At 47.8% G+C, this 21,726-nt stretch overlaps 1 long non-coding RNA gene across 1 annotated transcript; it reads right to left on the bottom strand.

Moving 5' to 3' along the window:
- Nucleotides 1–865: 865 nt before the first annotated feature.
- Nucleotides 866–19,972, bottom strand: LOC115099703. Its single transcript, XR_003858861.1, has 3 exons — nt 19,855–19,972; nt 3,539–3,651; nt 866–955 (listed from the first exon to the last, which is right to left on the bottom strand). It is a non-coding gene; the product is annotated as an uncharacterized LOC115099703 (long non-coding RNA).
- Nucleotides 19,973–21,726: the final 1,754 nt, after the last annotated feature.

Genomic DNA, 21,726 nt, shown 5'->3' with positions numbered 1-21,726 from the left:
ATATCAGCCTCCCAGCCTGTAATGAAGCGCGCGGCCTAGCCACTGCCTAAGCGGCACGCGCCGGACGGCGGCGAGCGCCGATTGCTCCTCAATTTAAAGGAGCGGACGCTCCACTGACGTCACTTCCGCCTCGTTTGGGGTCCCAGGAACCGGGTCTCCTCTGCTGTACCGGGGCTTACCCTGGTTGTTATCGGGTCTCAAAACAAGTGACGGCAGGACTGGTCGCCCCTCTTTCCTCCAACTCGGGCCCCCCAGTGAAGTGATTTTAAGACAGGTGTGATGTGATCTCTTTTCTTTTCACTGGTTAGAACTCTAGCTGCTGCATTCTGTAGGATTTGGAATATGCTAATATTCAAAGGAAGCAACGTGAGTGGTGTTTGGTTGAACATTAGTGTAAGGTAAAGGCGTTTTCAGCGTCTGGGCACTTTGTGCAAGCTATGCTGTGCGGGCAGCTGAGAAGGGCAGAAGAGTGTGTGCTATGGAAGGCTGCACTTACATTTATCCCCACTGAGGGCAAGTTTCAGAAAGGCCAATTTCCCTGCATGAATCACAAAACCTGTCCCCCACACCTGAGCCCCTTTTGCCTCACAAGACAGGAGATGCACTCTCAAGGTTTCTGTGTCAAAGTGCTCAGCGCTGTGGACTGAGTCATGAGACTGTCTCTGTATATTTTATTTTACTGACATATTATGAGTTGTGAGGATCTTCTGCATCATAATACAGTAAATAACACAGACGCACCTGGAATTTCAAAGCTTTTATTTTATTAGTGGAATTGGATAAGTTGTTTACATAGTGCCATTAGCCTACATTTATTTTCCTGAATAAAGCAATACAAGAGCCAGCAAAGACATGAAAATATCCTGGAGGATGGCAGAGTTCATGCATGAGAAGAACTGGAAGATGAGCCCTTGTGTTAAACCGGAAGATAAAGCAAATTCAGCCTCGGTGAGCCCTTAAAAAGAAGAAAAAAATCAAAATGGTGAATTCATTCATATTCTCAATTTAGAAAACTACAACACAAAGAGGTTGATATTCAATGCTAGATAGCCAAATAAATAGGACTTATCTGGCTATCTAGCAACCGCTGAATATCTAGTTAGCCACATAAGTTGTGGGCGGTCCATAGGAGGATCAGGGTGGCGGTACTTAGATAAGTTATCTGTCTTGGTAGCGCTTTCTACAGGGATATTCAGCAGCATAGCCAGGCTACTGAATATCCCGTCTAAGGCCAGGATTCAACATGCGAAATGATGAACTCTGTGCTAAGGACATGCGGAATGATGAACCCTGTGCTACAGGGGGGCGAGAGGGTGAAGCAGGGGGCACTCGGGCGTTAGCCAGCAGCCAGCCATAACACGGCAGTGCGGTTTTGCTTGCTGCGGTGCAGCCATCCTGCAGACTAACTCAGGCATAACACCACCATAAAAGGTGGTTCCATTTCCCACGCTACTTAAATGACACCCTAGCAGAATATTTTACATTGGTCACATATGAGGAACACAAACAGACCCTTACCAAAAAAAGCCAGAATAAATAGACCATAAAATATAAATAGTAATGTGCAGACAAAAAACAATCTAGAGCAAGCAAGACCTCTGTAAGCAATAACGGAAAAATAGAAACATTACCATACCTCATAAAACATCAAACAATAAAATCAAGAAATATAAACATCATTTGTAATAGTAAAACCATACTACTAAAAAGAATAATTCAAATCAGCTGACATTTATATCCAATAAGTAAAAATTAATATAATTTTTTAAAATTCCCCTAACACTAGTACATATTTCAAAACAGCAAACCCATCAAATAACACCTAATAATTTAAACCAAGTATAAAATGACCCATTGCTCTCCATATCCAGGAGCTTTTGATTTCCAGTCATTATGAGATTTTCAAGGATTAGTTAGAGAGCTGTGGGAAGGAGAGGGGACTGTGGAGCAGCACAAACTTTCTTCTCTCCTCACATACTCACACATACACATGCTAAGTCTCTCTCCTATTGCTATCTCATATACACACAAACACAAGCATACACACACACACTCACACACTTACTTGTTTACACACATACATGTTTTCTCTTTTTCACACACATACACTCTGTCTTACAAACATACACATGCTTTCCACACATTCACACACATACTCTCTCACTTACATGCACATGCACATATACACACACATGCTTTTTCTTACATCTTCCTTTTCTCTCTCTCTCTCTCTCCCTCTCTCACACACACACATACACACACATGCTTTCTCACATATACACATACTTTCTCACTCTCTCACACACACACATGCACACATACTCTCTCTCACACTCACACACATGCGCACTTGTACATATCCCCACTCTCTCACAAACACTTACTTTCACACACACACACAAACACACATACACACTCTCTCTCATACATGCTATCTATCTCTCTTACATACACACAGGCTCTGTCTCTCACACACTCTCTTATACACTCTCACATGCATGTTCTTTTACATATATTCACACACAGACATGTTTTCTCTCTCTCTCACTCATCCATATGCACTCTCACACACACCTATGCTCTCTCTTGCACACACTTACACACACACAATATTTCCCACACATACACTTACACATCTTAACTCTCTTTCATACACTGTCTCACCTGCACAAACACACTCTTTGTGTGTTTGACTATGTGTGAGTGGGTGTGAATGTCTCTCCTACATCTCAGACAGATCTCAGACAGTCACACACACACACACACACACACAGACTCTCTCTCTCTCCTCACCCTCGAAATATGCAGGCAGCAGCAGCCTCCTCCTCAGACCTTCAGGCAATGCAGACAATTCCTTTTTCTCCCTTTTTATAGGGCAAACAGTGCCTTTAAGCCTAGAAAATCTGGCTACTGCTCCTGCTCTTCTCTTCACCTCTGGGCCAGAACACTGCTCTTGTTCTTCACTTTGATGGCTGAAAGTATCCAACCACTACTTCAGCTCCTCCCTTGGAGCAGAGCTGATGTTGTTCTTCAAGGCCTCAAAAGCTTATTATTTTTTTTCCAGTTTTGTGGGGCCCTGGCTTCCTGCTCCTTCTGGTGTGAGCAGGTCTTCTTCTTCTTCTGCCTTCATGGGCCCATGAGACGCTTCATTTTCTGGGCCCCCAAGGGTGGGAAGAAGGAGACCCATGATCCTGCCACCAGGAGGACCCTGCTCCAGAATGTCGCTTCGACATCTAAGCAGAGCTAGTGAAAATACCAGGTGGCTGCCTCCTGTAGCACCCTAGTCTGCCTAGTGCTTTCACCAGCCCTGTTTGATGGCAAATTTCAAAGCACATGTATGTGCAGAAGTATCCGTTTAGAAAACTGCCCACCCTACGTGTGCATAAAATTCTGTGAGCAAAGCCCATGTAACTGAAATGGTATGGTCATATGATAAGGAATGGGATTTAGAAAGAATCAGACATTGTCTACCCATCCCATGTTTTAAATTATTTTACTCTCAAGAATAACTATACAGACATATCCTACTCTCACTTACATAAAAAAGGGAAATCTTCTATTGCCGCCAGGTGACAGCATCTTCTCCATCAAGCCCCTGCACAATGTCTCCATGCTCATCTGCCTGCATCAGCTCTTCACAGGCAACAGCAGCTGAAAATGAAAGAAGAATCCATTAATTCACCAGACAAACAAATCCAAATAGTTCAAATATTATTTCAGGAGTTATTATTATGACTCAAACATGTTTGGCTATTTATTATTTTGTTCATTCCATGCTTATGGCCCCAAATTTTTATTTATTTACATTTTTTAATATAGATTATCCTATATGCTAAGAAGTTTATAATAAGATTCATAAAGTAAATCTAACTACTATACAACAAGGATATGCAGAACGAAAAATTCATTCCAGTTTAAGTTATTTCAGTAGCACCTCAATTAGTTTCATTAATTTAAAAAAAAGTGTTAATTTGTTTCATTCATTTTTTTTGTTTTATAATTAAGTCAAAAGGAAAAGGCACCATGGACTTCACTATCAAAGAAAAATGGGCCTAGGACCCAGACCAATGCTGGTTCCTAGCCCAAGGATGGGTCCCGTCCATTCTGGAGAAAGGCACCATAGTAGCATCATTTCAGCTCATCCTCTGGGCAGATGATATCATTATCATTCACTGGACCAAGAAAGAAGATGCCAGATGGCCTCTTCCTGGACCTCTGGTCCTGGGCCTAGCTTAGGCCTGGGCCCTGGCACCAGGATCTGGCTTCAGCTGGGTCTCATCGTCAGACCTGGCAATAGTCCTTGGCTCTAGGCCTAGATCTGGTCCTGGCGATGGGACCCAGCTTCAGCTCAGGACTAAGCCTTGGAGAGTGACCTTAGCCTCAGAGATCAGGACCCAGACTCATGCTGGGACCCAGCTTCGGGTCTAGACCTAGGACCGGGCCCCGGCATTGGTTCCCAACATTGACTGGGCCCCAGAATTAGATCTGAGCTAAGCTGCAGGCCTAGGCCTGGGTCTTGTCTACCAAGATACGGCCTGAGGCCAGGGCCCGGTAGAAAAATATTTCCACAGTTTTTACATGTCTCAGAATTTAATGGAAACAAATATGAGTGAAAATGAAAATAGTCATTAAACTTTGAAGGCACTGGATATTACTATTTATTAACTATGAACTGAAACAAATCTACCCGATTCAGTGTTTTTGCTTATTTGTTTTAAACAAATGTGCATCCCTAATAAGCACTTAACCTCCTCTCAGTACTTCAACTGTCTTGAAAGGCATAAAACTTACCTATAAGTAACAGCTTCTCTCTCAGTATATAATAATTGCAAGTGGTTAGTTATTTTTCTATTTTTAGTTGTTGCACAGATTGTTTGGTTTTATACAAATTTAGTTCTCACTCCTCTAGACTATTACAATGCCATGTACAGAGGGCACCCCAATCTCCAATCACCAAACTCCACTGCCAGAGCAATCACTAACTGCAGAAAATGAGAATGGGCCTCCCCCTCCTAATCTCACTGCACTGGCTTCAAATCTCACTGTGATTTAAATTTTATATCTTACCCATTACATTCAATACCTGGAAGGTCCTTGGTCCCACCTACTTGAAAGGAATAACATTTGTCCCAAAACCCACAGTTAAGTGAAAATCAATGCCTGGCCATCCCCTCCCGCAAAACCCTCTGGCTGACAAAAAAAAACCAGATCCAGAACCTTCAATGGAGTAGCTCCTGCCCTTTTGAGCTCTTGCCTTGGCCTTTTGTTGCCAATTGAAGATGTGGATTTTCAGCCAGCAAAGCACAGTAGTAACAGCCTTGACCCCAAACAAAGCCTCAAACCAACACACCTGTGCCCTACAACTCCCTAAGAGCCACGCAAGCCAAACAAACAACTGTGGCAGACTCTCCCATGAAAAAATCCCTAAGAACAGATTTCTAACCCTAACATCAAAGACTATGGGGGTCATTTTCCAAGGAGTTACCGCGCGCGATACGGCCTTAGCGCGTGCGATAAATTTGCAAACCGCGATAAAAGCAGTTATCGCGGCTCGCAAATGCAAATTTTCAATTAAGTATTCAGGGGGCGGAGTTGGGGCGGGGTAAATGTAAAGTAGGGAGTAGCTATCTCGTACCGCGAAAGGGCAGCGGTGTTAGCGCGGCTCCTAACGCGGCCAATAACTACACCTCTTTCAAATGTGATACACTGTTTCGCGGCACATAGCACGCACAGCGATAGTATCGCAGTGAACGGAAAATGTGGAAAACCAATCCCCACAGACCTACAAAGGTACAGCTGGCCAATAAAAAGGCCTGTTCTTAGTAGGTCTATCTTCACCATACCATCTACACATTCACAGTGTATGGGGCAGGTGCACTCCATGGCTGAGCAGGCCAGACGCAGACGCCGGGATGTCGGTCGACCTCGCCATGGGTACAGGCAGCGGATCTATCTTCCACGAACTTCATTGCTGGGTATGCCAGAGGATGTTGTGATCACCAGTTATCGCCTCAGCACTTGTGCCATCCTGGAAATATATGAAGACATACGAGGTGCCCTTGAGTCTCGAACCCGAAAGAGCTGTGCCTTCCCCGGCCTGACCAAACTCTTGGCCGCCCTGCACTTCACAGCAAGTGGCTCCTTCCAATCCATGGTAGCTGTTGTGGGTGGGATGTCACAGAGCACCGTTTCCCGGTGTCTGCACCAGGTCATTGAAGCTGTTATGGACCGCATACCTTGCTACATAGCAGTCCCACGCAACAGACAGGACCTGATGGACCTCAAGCGTGGGTTTTATGACATTGCCCGCTTTCCGAATGTAATCGGAGCTATTGACTGCACTCATGTGGCTATCGTTCCACCCCATGAGACGGAGGCAGCCTACCGCAACAGGAAGCAGTTCCACTCCCTCAACGTGCAAGTGGTGTGTGATGCTGGAATGCGGATCCTCTTGGTGATGTCCAGCTTTCCGGGATCAGCACACGATTCCTTCATACTCAGGCAATCAGCTCTGTTCCGCAAATTTGAAGGTAGCCTGTATGGCGATGGTTGGCTTGTAGGTAAGATAGACATTAACATACATCTAACATATTGGGAATGTGCATCTCTGTAATGCCACACAAATGTGATGTAGATGCCTGTCGGGATGGAGCCATATGTCCCCATCACAACAGACCTGAGTGACTCATTGTGTGACCTTAAGTGGTGGAATGGCTCATGCACCCAACCACTTGCTATTGGCTGCCAAGCAGGAGGTACACAGCAGCCCCTGTATGGTCTGTATGTGCCTTGGCTTGTTCACCTCACTGCACTAGTGGACAGCCTACACATATTTGGCCTAGCCATGGCTACTGGCAGTGTCCCAGGTGAGTTTAGACCTGTCATGTAAGGGCAGCTCACATCCACAGGTGTTTGTGAGGTCCTTACGTTCCTGAGACTGCGCATGCTCACTTCCTGACATTTGTGCCACAGTGAGGGGCAGCCTGTGTACACCATGTATGTTATTGGGTATGCATACCTACATAAAAGGTGCAGATGAGCAGATATGTCTGTACAGAATGACTGCAGTGCATGGTGCATATGATCCAAACACAGGGATGTGATCTGTAAGGACAGTGTTGTAACGCAGCGACCGCATACACACTGCTGATATATACCTCACTGTCTAGGGGCCCTTCTCGTGCTATACCGCCTAATAGACACACACCAGCTGTGTGGCCAAGCAATCCGGCAGCCACACACATAGGGTGTGGGCCAACTGAAATGGGCTGCCTCGTGCCATCTGGTTCTACTGCATGTATTGAGCACATACACCCATGTGACACAAACATCATAATTTGTAATGGTTTGCCTATCTCATTGCTACAGGAGAAGCAGCCTATGGATGCAGGCCCTGGCTTATGACCCCAATCCTCCAGCCTGCCACGGCGCGACAGCTGGCCTATAATGCGGCTTTAAGTGCTACACGCTCAGTCATTGAACGTACCTTCGGCCTTTTGAAGAGCCGCTTCCGATGTTTGGACAAGAGTGGGGGAGCGTTACTGTATGCCCCATGCAAGGTTGCTAGGATAATCCTGCTTTGCTGTGTGTTCCATAATGTGGCTCTTCGGCATGGAATTCCAGTGGCTATAGATCCCGACCTCAGACCTGATCCCCCATGTGCACGTGCCCGACGGCATGAAAACACAGTCAGTGGCAGCCAGGTTCGCCAACGCCTTATACAGACACACTTTTAAGGTTGGCATGGGACAGAACCATGGCCCAATAGGGCAGTTTGCCCACTGATGGCGTAGGATATAGTGTCATGTGCAGATCCCCTTTTCAGTCTGCTATGTGCCTCACCTGCTACGTCTGTCCACCCAACAACTGTTTGGGGGTGGTGCCGTACCTCAGAGTGTATAGCCCATAATAGGGTGGCTAAGGGCTGGCTCCCGGCTCTGCGGAGGTGCTGTATGTGTGTTACGTATTTGGTGCCATTGGACTAAGCACTTGCTACATAATGACATCCCAGCAAGGATGACAGTACTGTACACACTTGTCCCCATGAGACACAACACACTCACACTCCTCCCCTGAATTGCTAACACCATTCAATAATTGTACCTGTAATTGCCCACACCTCTGTTAGTGCATAATGCCATCACGGTAACATGCGTATCGGTGCGTCATTGATGGCCATTAGGAGTAATGAACCCTACCTACGTCACTCTAACCCTCTTTCCCAGTCCTCAATATTCTAGTCATATGCATCTTGTGGCAACTCTAACGACCCTTCAGTAGACAAGTGGTATCAGTGAGGGCCTAGGCAGCAGAGCCTCAATACACAGCAGGGAACACATAGGATCCCTACAACCCCCTGACGCCTCATGAATGGGTGTGTGAGACGACAGCACATCTGGCGTTGACCACACTGATCTGAAGGTCCCATATCACTGTAGCATACCACATCAACACACCTCTGGGGTCATTGCAGCTGTCTGAAAGGACAGGCAGCTATCTGGTTGCAGGCACATGGTTGTGGGGGATGTATGCTGCTACAAGGTATCGCAGTGACGGAAAGGAGACGCATGTACAGTTCGCCCCCCACACAGCTATGGCAGTATGTAGGCCACTGTGCTGTCATGGGCCCACCAATACTGTGTATCTGCCTCCATAAAGGCATGTCGTACAGACATGAAGGATCTGTCACAGTGGCAGCTCCCATGGGTCGGTGGTTCAGTTTTACACACACCCTCCACTGGGCTCCCTGTCACTGACTATGCATGTACATGTGTTCTGGCCTACATATCCATGCAGTACCACTTGAAACCTATGGCTGCTCACATCACGTCTCTGGCTGTGAAACCAGTGATGGGGGCTCAATGGGCAGCCGCGCATTGCTGCCACAACAGGGCAGGGCAGCAAAGGGTGCAGCCACCGTGTGTCTTGTGTAAGGAATGTCAATCCTGAGATGCTCATGTGCACATTGTGTAATGTACATGTATATGGTCTGTGAATACTAGTACAGTATGGAACGCCCTGGCCATCATGTCCCCATCAACATTATGAACTGCTTAGTCACAGTATAACTACTGATGGAATAGCAGCAGAGCTCAGGGTTGGTGTCCACAGCACACCTGCTGTCCAAGGGGTACCACACACCTGTGTCATGCTTGATATGGCACACATAATGTGATGCAGTTAGTGATGAGCACAGTGTGCCTGACAAGCACGGTAAAAGCCACCTGGCCATGCATGCTCCTGGCACGAGCACACACACAGGCTGTCAGACTCTCCTTGATATAGCTGTCCCCTGTTGGGACCCACAGCCACCATTTCATGCAGCCCGTACATACCCCTGTCATAACATGTCAGTTGTAAACATTGTTATCAGTGCTGTCTGCACTGAGCTGCTACATGGGGGTACCCACCCACATGTCACATTTGTTGCAAAAATGGTGACTGTTGGCAGCCACCTCTTAGACAGGACAGCAGCAGCAGCAGCACAGCTGATCGGCCAGGCTGGCAGAAGGAGGATGCATGCATGTGAATACTGCTCCATTGTGTGATCGATGGCCATTACTGAGGGTTCAGTCCTCACAAGAGGACTGACAGGTGGATGTGACAAGGACGCAGTCCCCCTCAATCTGCTGTCAAGTGCCCTTCCAATGTGTATAGGGTGCCGAAAGTAGCAGGCCGCAATGTTTGCAAACATGGAGAAGTGTGCAAAATGCCAAAGAGGCTCCCAGGACAGTAACAGAGTGCCTCTTCGGACATGGCCGCAACAGATGGGCAGCGCAAGCACCCACAAAAGGGTCACAGCGGCACAAGGCTAGGATCTGGGTGTGGCTGTTACCACGTAAGCCACCAGCAGTTGGTTCTATAGCTCAGGAGCCATTTTGTGGACTGTGGACGCACCGCCGACCAGCCATGTGTACCCCTACAGCATGCTCCTGGTGAGCAGACAAACAGTCAATGATGCTCGTGCAAACACAACCCATCATAACCGTGTTGGCTCTACCAACGCCCTCATCATAGCAGCCTTACTGCTGAGTAGGATGAGTAACTAATGTCACTATTGACAGATGACCACACAGCAGTCCAGCACAGGTCTGGATGTGCACATAAAGGAAGTAAATATCCCACATGCAAACAGCCCATAGAGGGCAACCCTTTCACTGAACCCGCATTACCCATGTGTCGCCCATATGGAGGTGGCAGACTACTAAAGGAGGCTGCACCGGGTGAAATGTATGCATGAAGGGGGCCAGATATACGGCTAGGCAGGTGATGATGGTGATAGATGTACAGGTCATTCCCGTTTCCTAACATGAGTACTACCCCTGTGTGGGAAGTCACCTGGTTGTGGCATGGGAAGGATCGGTGATCAATGAGCGGGACCAATGAATGTGTGCTAGGTGTCCGAAACAGGGGAATAGACTTTCAGCACACAACCTATGCACACCATATTCCAGAGCTGTTTGGAACACCAGCACATGCATGGGTGTGAAGGATAATCCACTAGCTGACACACATTAGTGTCCTGCAACAGCCTTCTCCTTGCTTGCTACTTGCAGTGATGAGGATGACAGGGGTTCAGACAGGGTGAGGAACTAATGTCGGCCTCTATCATATGAGTGCACACATATTTGGATCCTAATGTATGTAGGATTCACTGCACTGTCACCCTCATACGGTACAGTACAATGGTACGCTGGGCAGGAAGGTGAACAGGTGGGATGATGTCCGGTCTGCACTCTGACCACAGCCCTATCTCCACCCAGTCTGCCCACAATACATGCATGCACATGCCACGCAACTAGTGTAAATGCCACGTGTCGGTGTGTGGGTGGCTACTGCACCAGCCCATAGCAGGATGGCATCTCGGTGTACAGGTGGTACCCAGCCTCTGCGTAACACACCCTCCCTCTGCACCAAACGCTCTCACGTTTGCCCCTCAACCATGATACCATGCAGAATTACACATAGAGCCACCATGTACAGTACCTTATAAGGGTGCCCCCTTCTGGCAGCACGCCACCACGATGCACCCGGAGATGTCCTCCTCACGGATATATAGGGAGGGCCAACGTTGCCATGAGCTGATGCCATGCCCTGCTACAGTGTTGTGAAACCTCACACTTGGCCAAGCACATGTGCATCCTAACAATTGTGCTCCAAGCTGCGCCACAGTTCTGTGGTCCAGGAGTTCCACTAACTGAATGGACAGATGTTAAACAGGCTGAACGCTACATGCTGTATCCTCACACATGGCTACCTGTCACTCATGAGGTGGAAAGTGGCCGGGAAGCACTATGTGCCTAAGGGTGCTGACAAATAGCATGGCAGTGTTCAGTGTTGCACCTGGCCTGTCAACCACTACATACACAGGCCACACCCTGGTGTGGACATGTAGGCAACACCTTATACCCTGTATGGCAATAGGTCGACGGCTCAGAGCTTCCACATGTCCACCTGCAGGGGCAGCCCATCAGTCAGGGATTCACACCTCCATGGCTGCACAAACCGAGTCATACTTAATTACTGAATTTGGTGTGACACCCAGTGATACATATATTCTATATATGTTACTGACCCTTACCAGAACCATTATCATTTAGATGCTGCAGAACCCCAATGGAGTCACCTACCTACAGGTGTACTGTTCAGAGGTTTACAGGTAACCACTGTTGCTCACACATCATTGTCAGCAGAATATTAGTGTTGGCACATACTGTATGACCTGTGGCAATGCCTGACAGGCCATAGGTGAAGAGGACCCCTTTATCTCGCTGCCCAAGCATGTAGTCCGCAAGTGCTGGCGGACAGTGGTTCTCCCTGTTACAGGGAGCAGAGCAGTGTGCAGGAATAGAGGGAATATGGGCCACACATGGGCCTACATGGCCCTCCGAGTGACATAGATGCACCCATATCGCTACGTTGGGAGGGTATATGTCCCATCCACATAATGTCCCTGAATAAAGGCTTACAGGTACAGGAGGTGCAAGACAGAGTATGTAGACATACAGGGATGAGGTGGGTATATTATGTGATGGTGACACGTCACACAGTATGTGGAGAAGGACATACTCTGCTGATAATGATGTGAGAGCTACATTGCTTACCTGTAACATTAGCAACTGCACACCTGTCAGGAGGAAAGTCCACAGGGTGTCTGTAGATTGTTACTGATAGTGGTTCTGTGAAGAGTTAGTAACGTATACCAAGTATCCATCAACACTGACAGATACCGGTCACTGGACTGTACTGGTATCCAAAGAACATGCGCCATCAACAATGACAGTTAACCGTGTACAGTGGCTTGTATGTGTGTGTGGCGAGGTAAACTATTTTAAGACAGTGTAGGACTGTGACCCACACAGTGTTGGCTGTGAGACAGTGTTCACATGGTGGACGAGCCCCACATTCTAAAGGGTCCATGCACACCCCACAGCTGGGCGATGGCACCGGAGACATGTGGATCACTACGGATGGTGACGCCTTCTTGCAAACCTTGCGCTCCTCAGACCCCCTATTTCCCATACGGGTGATTAACAGTGACTGCACACCAGCAGTCACCACATCTGTGTGCACATGGACACCCGCTAAACACACTTAAGGCCTGTTGAGCATGGCCTACACCGCTTGCACCCTGTAAACAGGTATGACAGATTTGCAATAATATTGTGCCCTCTCCGTACGACTAACAGCCCACTTAGCTGGCTGCTGACAGTCTGTGCAACTCTTTTGATACACGGCATGCAGATAGCAACATTAACCTTCCCATGGCTCACGTTTCAGTGGCCCACAACCTTAATGCTAAGAGAGTAACTATTGGACGCCGTCCCTGGCACACAGCCATGCTGCCATGGTGGGGAGGTACACTGTTATCTGAGTTTCACAGGGTACATGCTTAGCATGTACAGCTGGAAAGGGCTACACAGTATTGTATGCCAATGGTGCCTGGAAAGTAAGAGTGTGCATGCGCCACCACTATCATGGATGTCGGGCATGGCACGAGAGGTTGGCAACCTCTCGGTCAGTCACCCAGCAATGGTGGAAGGCATTTTCCGTTTACCTGCACAGGTGAGAGACCAATCTAGGAAGCAAAGTCTGTTAGTACCTTAGCATCAGTTAGCCTCACATATGTGGTGTTTGTCATGCAGAGATGTCTACGCTACTGAACCCAGGTAGGAAATACGTGTCTGGACTCCTCACTGCCAACAGTGCATGACATCAGCACTGCTGTAGCAAAAGACAGCTGCCCACCCCTTCCCCTTTCCACATAGATCAGGAGAGCTGCCAATATATCAGCACGCTCCCTTACTGTGCATTCCCTGTACTGAGGAACAATACCTCTTCTACTGTCAGGGGCATGTCAGGTACTCCCCTATGTTTTACACTGTAAGGTATGTGAAAGACAGGTGGAGATGTTGCTATACAGAACCTCAGGCAGGGGCCAGTTTGATAACTCAGCATTGGTGCAATGTGGGATATAGCATGCATGGAGTGTGTGTGTGGGTGGGGGGGGGGGGTACACTAAGGGCACCTTAGGAACATAACGAGGACACAAAAGGTGGCAGGTTAAACAGGATTTTTATTCCTGGCAACATTCTGCAGGGTATGGGCAATCATTAGGTCAGCAGTTACAGCGTACATTTCATGTTCCTAGGTATTCATTATCTGCAAGTACTAGATAGCTAATAGATCCAAAGTGGACCAATTCTGTACTACATCACTCCACCATCAGCAGTATATACACATATGCAGGCAGTGGGTGTTATCAGTACTGGCAAAGCATGATTACCTAGGAACGGAGAAACAGGAAGTGGCACCCCAATAGCTTGGATACTGCAATACATAGATTACCGCTGGTCAGTATGCAATGTGTAGACAGGCATAGGCCCCAGGCGGTCCATGCTGAAAGAGTGCACTGAAAGGGGACAGCCTGAGAGGCCAGCCAGCAGAGTGAAAGGCCAGGCCCCAGGCGGTCCATGTTGAAAGAGTGCACTGAAAGGGGACAGCCTGAGAGGCCAGCCAGCAGAGTGAAAGGCCAGCCAGCAGACAAGGTATCCAGCGGTTCAGCATGTAGGCAGCAGGCAAAAACATGAAGGGTCTGGCCACAGCAGTGAAGGCCCAGGAAGACACAGCAGCGGCATGGCAGCAGGAGGAGGCCCAGGAAGACACAGCAGTGGCATGGCAGCAGGAGGAGGCCCAGGAAGACACAGCAGCGGCATGGCAGGAGGAGGAGGCCCAGGAAGACACAGCAGCGGCATGGCAGCAGGAGGAGGCCCAGGAAGACACAGCAGTGGCATGGCAGCAGGAGGAGGCCAAGGAAGACACAGCAGCGGCATGGCAGCAGGAGGAGGCCCAGGAAGACACAGCAGCGGCATGGCAGCAGGAAGAGGCCCAGGAACACACAGGCCAAGTGCCATTTGGAGACATGTTGCACAGAACGCACCCCACAACCAGCATTGACATCCCTTCAGCAGACCGGTCATCCTACAGCAGACTGCCAGTTTTGCATCCCTTGAGAACAGAAGGCGGCACACAGCACAGTGGCGCAGCGGATGGCGGTGAGCCAGGTGACCAGGTGGGTGGGAGGTGGCACCTCAGCAGCTTTGTATGGTGCTTCCATCTCGACGGCACTGCCCCTCTGTGGGGAGCAGCCAGCGGGACATCCTCTTCCATCTCGACGGCACTGCCCCTCTGTGGGATGGCCATCCCAGTAATGGGTGGGAGTAACAGCGCCACCCGGTTTGTGGGAACTGTTGGCCCCCTCAGGGTCCCTTGCCACGTTTTGATGGTCCGGTGGGAGGTGGGGGGTTCTTCGGGGAACGGCCCCTGCGGCCTCGGGACCCTGAGGGACTTGGCTTGGGTGTGGATATAGTGGATGAGGAGGCCACCTGCTGGTCCTGCATCCGCTGGAGGATTTGCAGCAATATATTTAGTATTGTGGGTCCCAATTGCTGCAGCTATGGTATTCCCTGCCTGTGTGGTGGCTGCAGTCTGGAGCTGGAGGTCACGGCTGAGCTGTCTGACCGCTCTCCTGAGAGCACGGTATTCCTTTCTTAGCTGTTCCTCGTGTCTGCTTGGCAGGGGTTCCCGGTATGGTTGTGGGGGTGGTGCTGCTGGAGGTGCTTGTGGTGCTGGGGGATGTGGGATTGCCATTGCTGCCACATCCAATGGTGCAGGGCTGCTTGGTGACATTACCGGTGTGGACATACTGGGCGGTGTTTCCTCAAACGTCAGGAGGTGCAGATGGGTGGGGGAGGGCCCCCACCCAAAATCCTCCAGGGTCTCGGTCAGGGTTAGGGGGCTGCCTGTGGCTGCTCCGGTGGGCCGCACCTCTTCGTCCTCCTCCGAATCCGACCACTGTGTCGTCGCATCCATTTGAAAGGGCCTGGTCAGCATTGGTGGGCGGCGTGTCCCCGGTGGGTCTCTGCTGGTGCTTGGGCCCTCCCAGCTGGCAGCTGATGTCTGCTGCCTGGGACCAGAGTGCTCTGTAGAAGAAGGGGGACAAGGAGAGAGACATCATCAGTACCACAGCGTTGGCTTGATTTGGAGTTACATTAAACATGGACACATAGGCTTTGACCAACATGACTTACATTATATGTAAGCACATAAGGAATAGCCCTACTGGGTCAGACCAAGGGTCCTTCAAGGCCAGCATCCTGCTTCCAACAGTGGCCAATTCAGGCCACAGGAACCTGGCATGTACCCAAAAACTAAGTATATCCCATGTTACCATTGCTAATGGCAGTGGCTATTCTGTGGGTGACCTTAGTAGCAGGTAAGGGACGTCTCCTCCAATCCTTATTTACGCACAGCTATACTGACTGCACTAACCACATCCTCTGCCAACAAATCCCAGGGTTTAATTGTGCGTTGCTTAACATATGTCTTTCTCTGATTAGTTTTAACTGTACCCCCTGCTGACGGCCCATCCCCCCATCCCCCCTGGGCCCATCCCCCCTGGGCCTTCCCCCCTGGGCCTTCCCCCATGCTAACGGCATGGGGGAAGGCCCAGGGGGGATGGGCCCAGCAGGCACAGGTATGCACTGCATATGTGGAACATTACAATGTGAACACTTCTCAGCATTGCTTGCACAGCTCAGACTGCCAGGTTCTGATTGGGGGGGGGGGGGGGGAGAGGGGAAGCCGGACTTATCTGGAGAGCACATGGGGAAGTGAAACAGAAACCAGGACTAAACTCTGTTTTGCACAGGGCAGGGGGGTACAGGCCCACTTACCATCTTCGAGGTGGGAGGTATCAAGGCGGGAATCCAAGCCCTCGAAGACGTCTGGTCCCAGCCGCTGCATGAGTCGCCGCTCCATCTCGCTGAACCTGATGGGGCATGGTGACCTTCCTCCTGTGTCCCTCAGGTACTGATTCCTCTCAGCGATTTTCTGCTTCAGATGCGCCTTAATATCCCGGTACCGGTGGGCCACCTGATCCGCAGTCCTCGGTATCTCGCTGTGCCGTGTGATGATCCCGAGCTATAGTGGCCCATATCTCTCCCTTGGCTGCCTTAGTGGTCTTCACTGACAGGTTTCCAAACAAATGGGCATAATGCCGGAGAACGCCCTCTATGAGATGGTCATTGTCCTCCTGGCTGAACCTGATGGCACGCTGCCTGACCCTGGCCTGGCTGCCTGGTTGGGGTGCCACTTCCGGAGGGGTTTCCTCCCTACCCTGTCTCTCGGACCCACCTGATTCCCCACTCCCTTCCTCCCCCCCCCCCCCCACCTGCCCCTGCACTTCCGGCTCCCTTCCCCTCTGCCCTGCCTGTCTAGCCCTACCTCTTCCCTCCATTCTCTCCTGCCTCACCCTTTTCCCCTCCCCCACCCTCCTATCACTTCCCTCCTGCCTATCTCCACCACTACCCCTGTCCCTGCTCCTACTCCTCATACCCCTACCACTAGGTCCCGCCTCCTCCTCCCTCCCCCTCTCCATCCGCCTCCTCCTCCCTCCCCCTCCCCCTACTCTCAACTCCCCTCTTCTGTCCTCTCCTACCACGCTCCATCCTCCACCACACTCCTCCTCCTCACCACCACCACCACCACACTCCTCCTCCTCCTCCTCCTCCACACCACAACCACCACCACACTCTTCCTCCTCCTCCTCCTCCTCCGCCTCCTCCTCCTCCACACAGATAGGGACAGACAAGTTACTAACACACTTTCACTCCAACAAATATTACAAAGGACACAGGTAAAGGGAAACAGATGACAACAGGTAAACAAGACACCGCACTCAGTATTCGAATTATATAGCAACTAACTCCAACTAACTCCAACACCTACCTCTCTCCACAACTCCTTCCAAACCCTCAAAGGAGGAGGGGCAGGAAGTGGCCTCTTAAACCTGACACATTATCGCGGGACGCGGTACTTGGTTTCACTTTGTTTCGCGTACCGCGAAAACATCGCGTACCGCAATAATATTTTGGACTTTTGTTCGCGAATCGCGAAACTTGTTTCGCAAATTGCAAAACTTGCTTTGCGACTCGCGAAACCGTTTCGCAGTTAGCGAAAACTTCGCGAGCGGCGAAGTTTTCCCGATGCACGATAAAACAGTGATTTGCATGGGAACGCCCCCGTTTTTTACCGCAGGCGGTAACAATGCGTTACACTGCGATATTGGAAAATGAGGCCCTATGTTTGCTATCCCCCAACCCGTAATTGTTTTGTAATACCTCCTATCTATTTAAATACCCAACACTCATAATCTCACTGTACTAAGAATCACTATTTAGTGACAAACCTCCAAAGGATCATTTTTTAAGCCATTCTGTTAATAAAACAAAGGTTTATGCAGGGAAATGGCTTGCTATAAAATTGTCCAGAAGTAAAAGTATGCGTATAAGGTGACTTCACATATATTTTTTCCCACTCTGTAAAGAGGTACTCCCAAGCAGAATAAAGGTGTTGTTTTGTCTTAGACACGTACTTTATATTTTAGTTTGAAACAATTTTTATTGCTTTCCCAGTAAAACATAACATAGTACAAACAACAGGGAGAATACAGTGTTCCTTCTGCACTCCACCCCACTGAACAAAACCTATAGTAACCAGAAGCTGTCTGTTGACCACCCCGTACTTTATATTTTAAAATCTATGCACATAAGGGTATATTTTCAAAAGCCATTTAGATGGATAACTGGAATGTTCTCCATCTAAATGGATTAGCTGCATATTTAAAAGGCTTATCCGGCTAAATTCTAGCGGTTAATGAATTATACGGCTAGAATTTATCCAGGTAAATTGGGGGCAATCCTGGGGCAGGAGGTAGGCGTTCCAGGGAGGAGCGGTATTAGCTGGTTAAGTTAATCTACTAACTCTAGACGTGCCATAGGGAAGGTCTGAAGTTAGCCAGATACCACATATCCGGCTCACTCTAAATTATCTGGGTATACTCAGTAGCACGGCTGCATCGCTCAATATCCCGGTTAAGTTAACCTACTAACGCTAGACGTGCCATAGGGAAGGTCTGAAGTTAGCAGATACCACATATCCGGCTCACTCTAAATTATCTGGGTATATTCAATGGCACTGCTGCACTGCTGAATATCCCGGTTAAGTTAACCTACTAACGCTAGACGTGCCATAGGGAAGGTCTGAAGTTAGCAGATACCACATATTCAGCTCTCTCTAAATTATCAGGGTATATTCAATGGCACTGCTGCACTGCTGAATATCCCGGTTAAGTTAACCTACTAACTCTAGACGTGCCATAGGGAAGGTCTGAAGTTAGCCAGATACCACATATCCGGCTCACTCTAAATTATCGGGGTATATTCAATGGCACTGCTGCACTGCTGAATATCCCGGTTAAGTTAACCTGCTAACTCTAGACGTGCCATAGGGAAGGTCTGAAGTTAGCCAGATACCACATATCCAGCTCATTCTAAATTATCCAGGTATATTATTCAGCAGCACAGCTGCACTGCTGAATATCCTGGTAAAGTTAACCTACTAACTCTAGACGTGCCATAGGGAAGGTCTGAAGTTAGGCAGATACCACATATCCTGCTCACTCTAAATTATCTGGGTATATTCAGTGGCACTGCTACACTGCTAAATATCTCGGTTAAGTTAACCTACTAACTCTAGACGTGCCATAGGGAAGGTCTGAAGTTAGCCAGATACCACATATCCTGCTCACTCTAAATTATCCAGGTATATTCAGCAGCATGGCTGCACTGCTGAATATCCCAGTTAAGTTAACCTACTAACTCTAGACGTGCCATAGGGAAGTTCTGAAGTTAGCCAGATACCACATATCGGGCTCACTCTAAATTATCTGGGTATATTCAGCAGCACGGCTGCACTGCTGAATATCCCGGTTAAGTTAGCCGAATATTTACCCCATAAATTTTTCCAAAATTCTGCTGCACTCAAAATAGCAAGTATAACTTTATGCAGGATATTTTGTGGGATAATTTTCAAAGGATTAGTGAGCTGACACATAAGTTAGGCAGCTTCTTACAAAATTGTCCTCCAAATATATTGTAATCCGCTTTGAAGTGTCTGTCCAGCCTCAAAGAGAGGAATAGAAATCTTAAATTAAATGTATTCCATGATTCTCTTTTTCTTTGTCCTATTCTAATTTCTCACTACATATCACAGTGTGAAGTGGCAGCACAAATATTGAAAGACAAAGCTACAAAAGGGTAAACTGAAACTCTGATATTGTACTATATGCACATGCTGTGCAAGGACTTACATCTTTAATACTCCTCTTACTATCAACCTACAGTCTTATGAAAATCAAACCCCAAGCACTAGTCTATTGTCAGTAATATCTACTTTGGAAAAGCTTACATTTCTCCTTCATTTTATTAATTCTGCTGTAAAAACATTACTCACCAAAGTAGTAGCACAGTGCCAGTGTGACCAGCAAGAAGGTAACAGTGAATCTCATGGTGGTTGATGATTCTTCTCTAGGAAGTCTAGTTTTGAAGTACAGCAGATCTCACTGTGCAACTGCAGAGAGAGAGCTCAGATATATATACTGAACTGTAGGTATGTACACACACATGCAGGTCCCTAACAGCTTACTCGACAAAAAAAGTTCTACAATCCAGGTGACCAAAAATATACAAAGATGAATATTTACTCATTCTCATATGGGTTTGTGGTGAGAATACAGATTTGAAAGTCATTTGTCTTCTTTCTTCCAGAAGGAACAATTATTTACACAACTTATAACCCTTGCAGACATCCCAAGTCTCCTCTAGGCCAGAGTTCTCAACGTTTTTTCTGTCGGGATACACCTGGCAGATGGCTCTCACCTGTGTAATACACTGAACACAAGACCATCATAGGGCTAAATGTAAACATACACTCTGCATCAACAGTAAGACCCCACCCCAGCCTCTCTCCCCCTCCAACAGTGGATACAGAGCACAACTAGGACATTTGCTGTACAACTCATCATACCAGAAAGATATTTCTGGTGTCATCTCAGTAACAGCAAAACAAGCTCTTCATACTACCAGGTGCAATATCCCTACTTATAAAAAGACAGCAATTTACCACCAATGCATGTTCTCTTTACAAAATCCAATAAATAAGACTATTACACATGTCTACCTACTAGTAAAATACCTCATCTCGGTCATACACACAGACCCAACCTTTACCAAGTACAAATTAATCACAAATACAAATATGGAGACAGAAACTGGAATGGAAACCAAAAAAAGCCATTCTGCATGCAGTGCAAAACCAGAGAAATGGAAACAGAAGTATAGCACCTAACATACTCCCAGGATTTGCAATAATGCACACAAACCAAACCAGTCCACACAAAGTTACACCTGTATTATGGAACGTACTCCAACAGTAACAACCCTTTTGTAAAGGGGTAAATAAACATTTAGATATAGGTGAACCGGTAGATGTAGTGTATTTGGATTTTCAAAAAGAATTTGACAAAGTCCCTCATGAGAGGCTTCTAAGAAAACTAAAAAGTCATGGGATAGGAGTGATATTCTTTCTTGGATTACAAACTGGTTAAAAGACCGGAAACAGGTCAATTTTCGCAGTGGAATAGGATAAATAGTGGATTGACTCAGGGATCTGTATTTGGATTGGTGCTTTTCAATATATTTATAAATGATCTGGAAAGGAATATGACGAGTGAGGTAATCAAATTTGCAGATGATACAAAATTATTCAGACGAGTTAAATCACAAGCAGATTGTGATCAATTGCAGGAGGACCTTGCGAGACTGGAAGACTGGGCATCCAAATGGCAGATGAAATTTAATGTGGACAAATGCAAGGTGATGCTTATAGGGAAAAATAACCCTTGCTGTAGTTACACAATGTTAGATTCCATATTAAGAGCTACTACCCAAGAAAAAGATCTAGGCATCATAGTGATAACACATTGAAATCATCGGTTCAGTGTAGTGTGGCAGTCCAAAAAGCAAACAGAATGGTAGGAATTATTAGGAAGGGAATGGTGAGTAAACCTGAAAATGACATAGTGCCTCTGTATTGCTCCATGGTGAGAGTGCACCTTCAGTACTGTATACAATTCTGGTTACCACATCTCAAAAGAGATATAGTTGCACAGGAGAAGGTACAGAAAAGGGTGACCAAAATGATAAAGGGAATGGAACAGCTCCCCTATGAGGAAAAGCTAAAGAGGTTAAGGCTGTTCAGCTTGGAGAAGAGACGACTGAGGGGGGATATGATTGAGGTCTTTAAAATCATGAGAGGTCTAGAATG

This window comes from Rhinatrema bivittatum, chromosome 10 (assembly GCF_901001135.1).
Source record: "Rhinatrema bivittatum chromosome 10, aRhiBiv1.1, whole genome shotgun sequence".
NCBI classification, from domain to species: domain Eukaryota; kingdom Metazoa; phylum Chordata; class Amphibia; order Gymnophiona; family Rhinatrematidae; genus Rhinatrema; species Rhinatrema bivittatum.
This window is presented reverse-complemented; position numbering and strand designations above follow the sequence as displayed.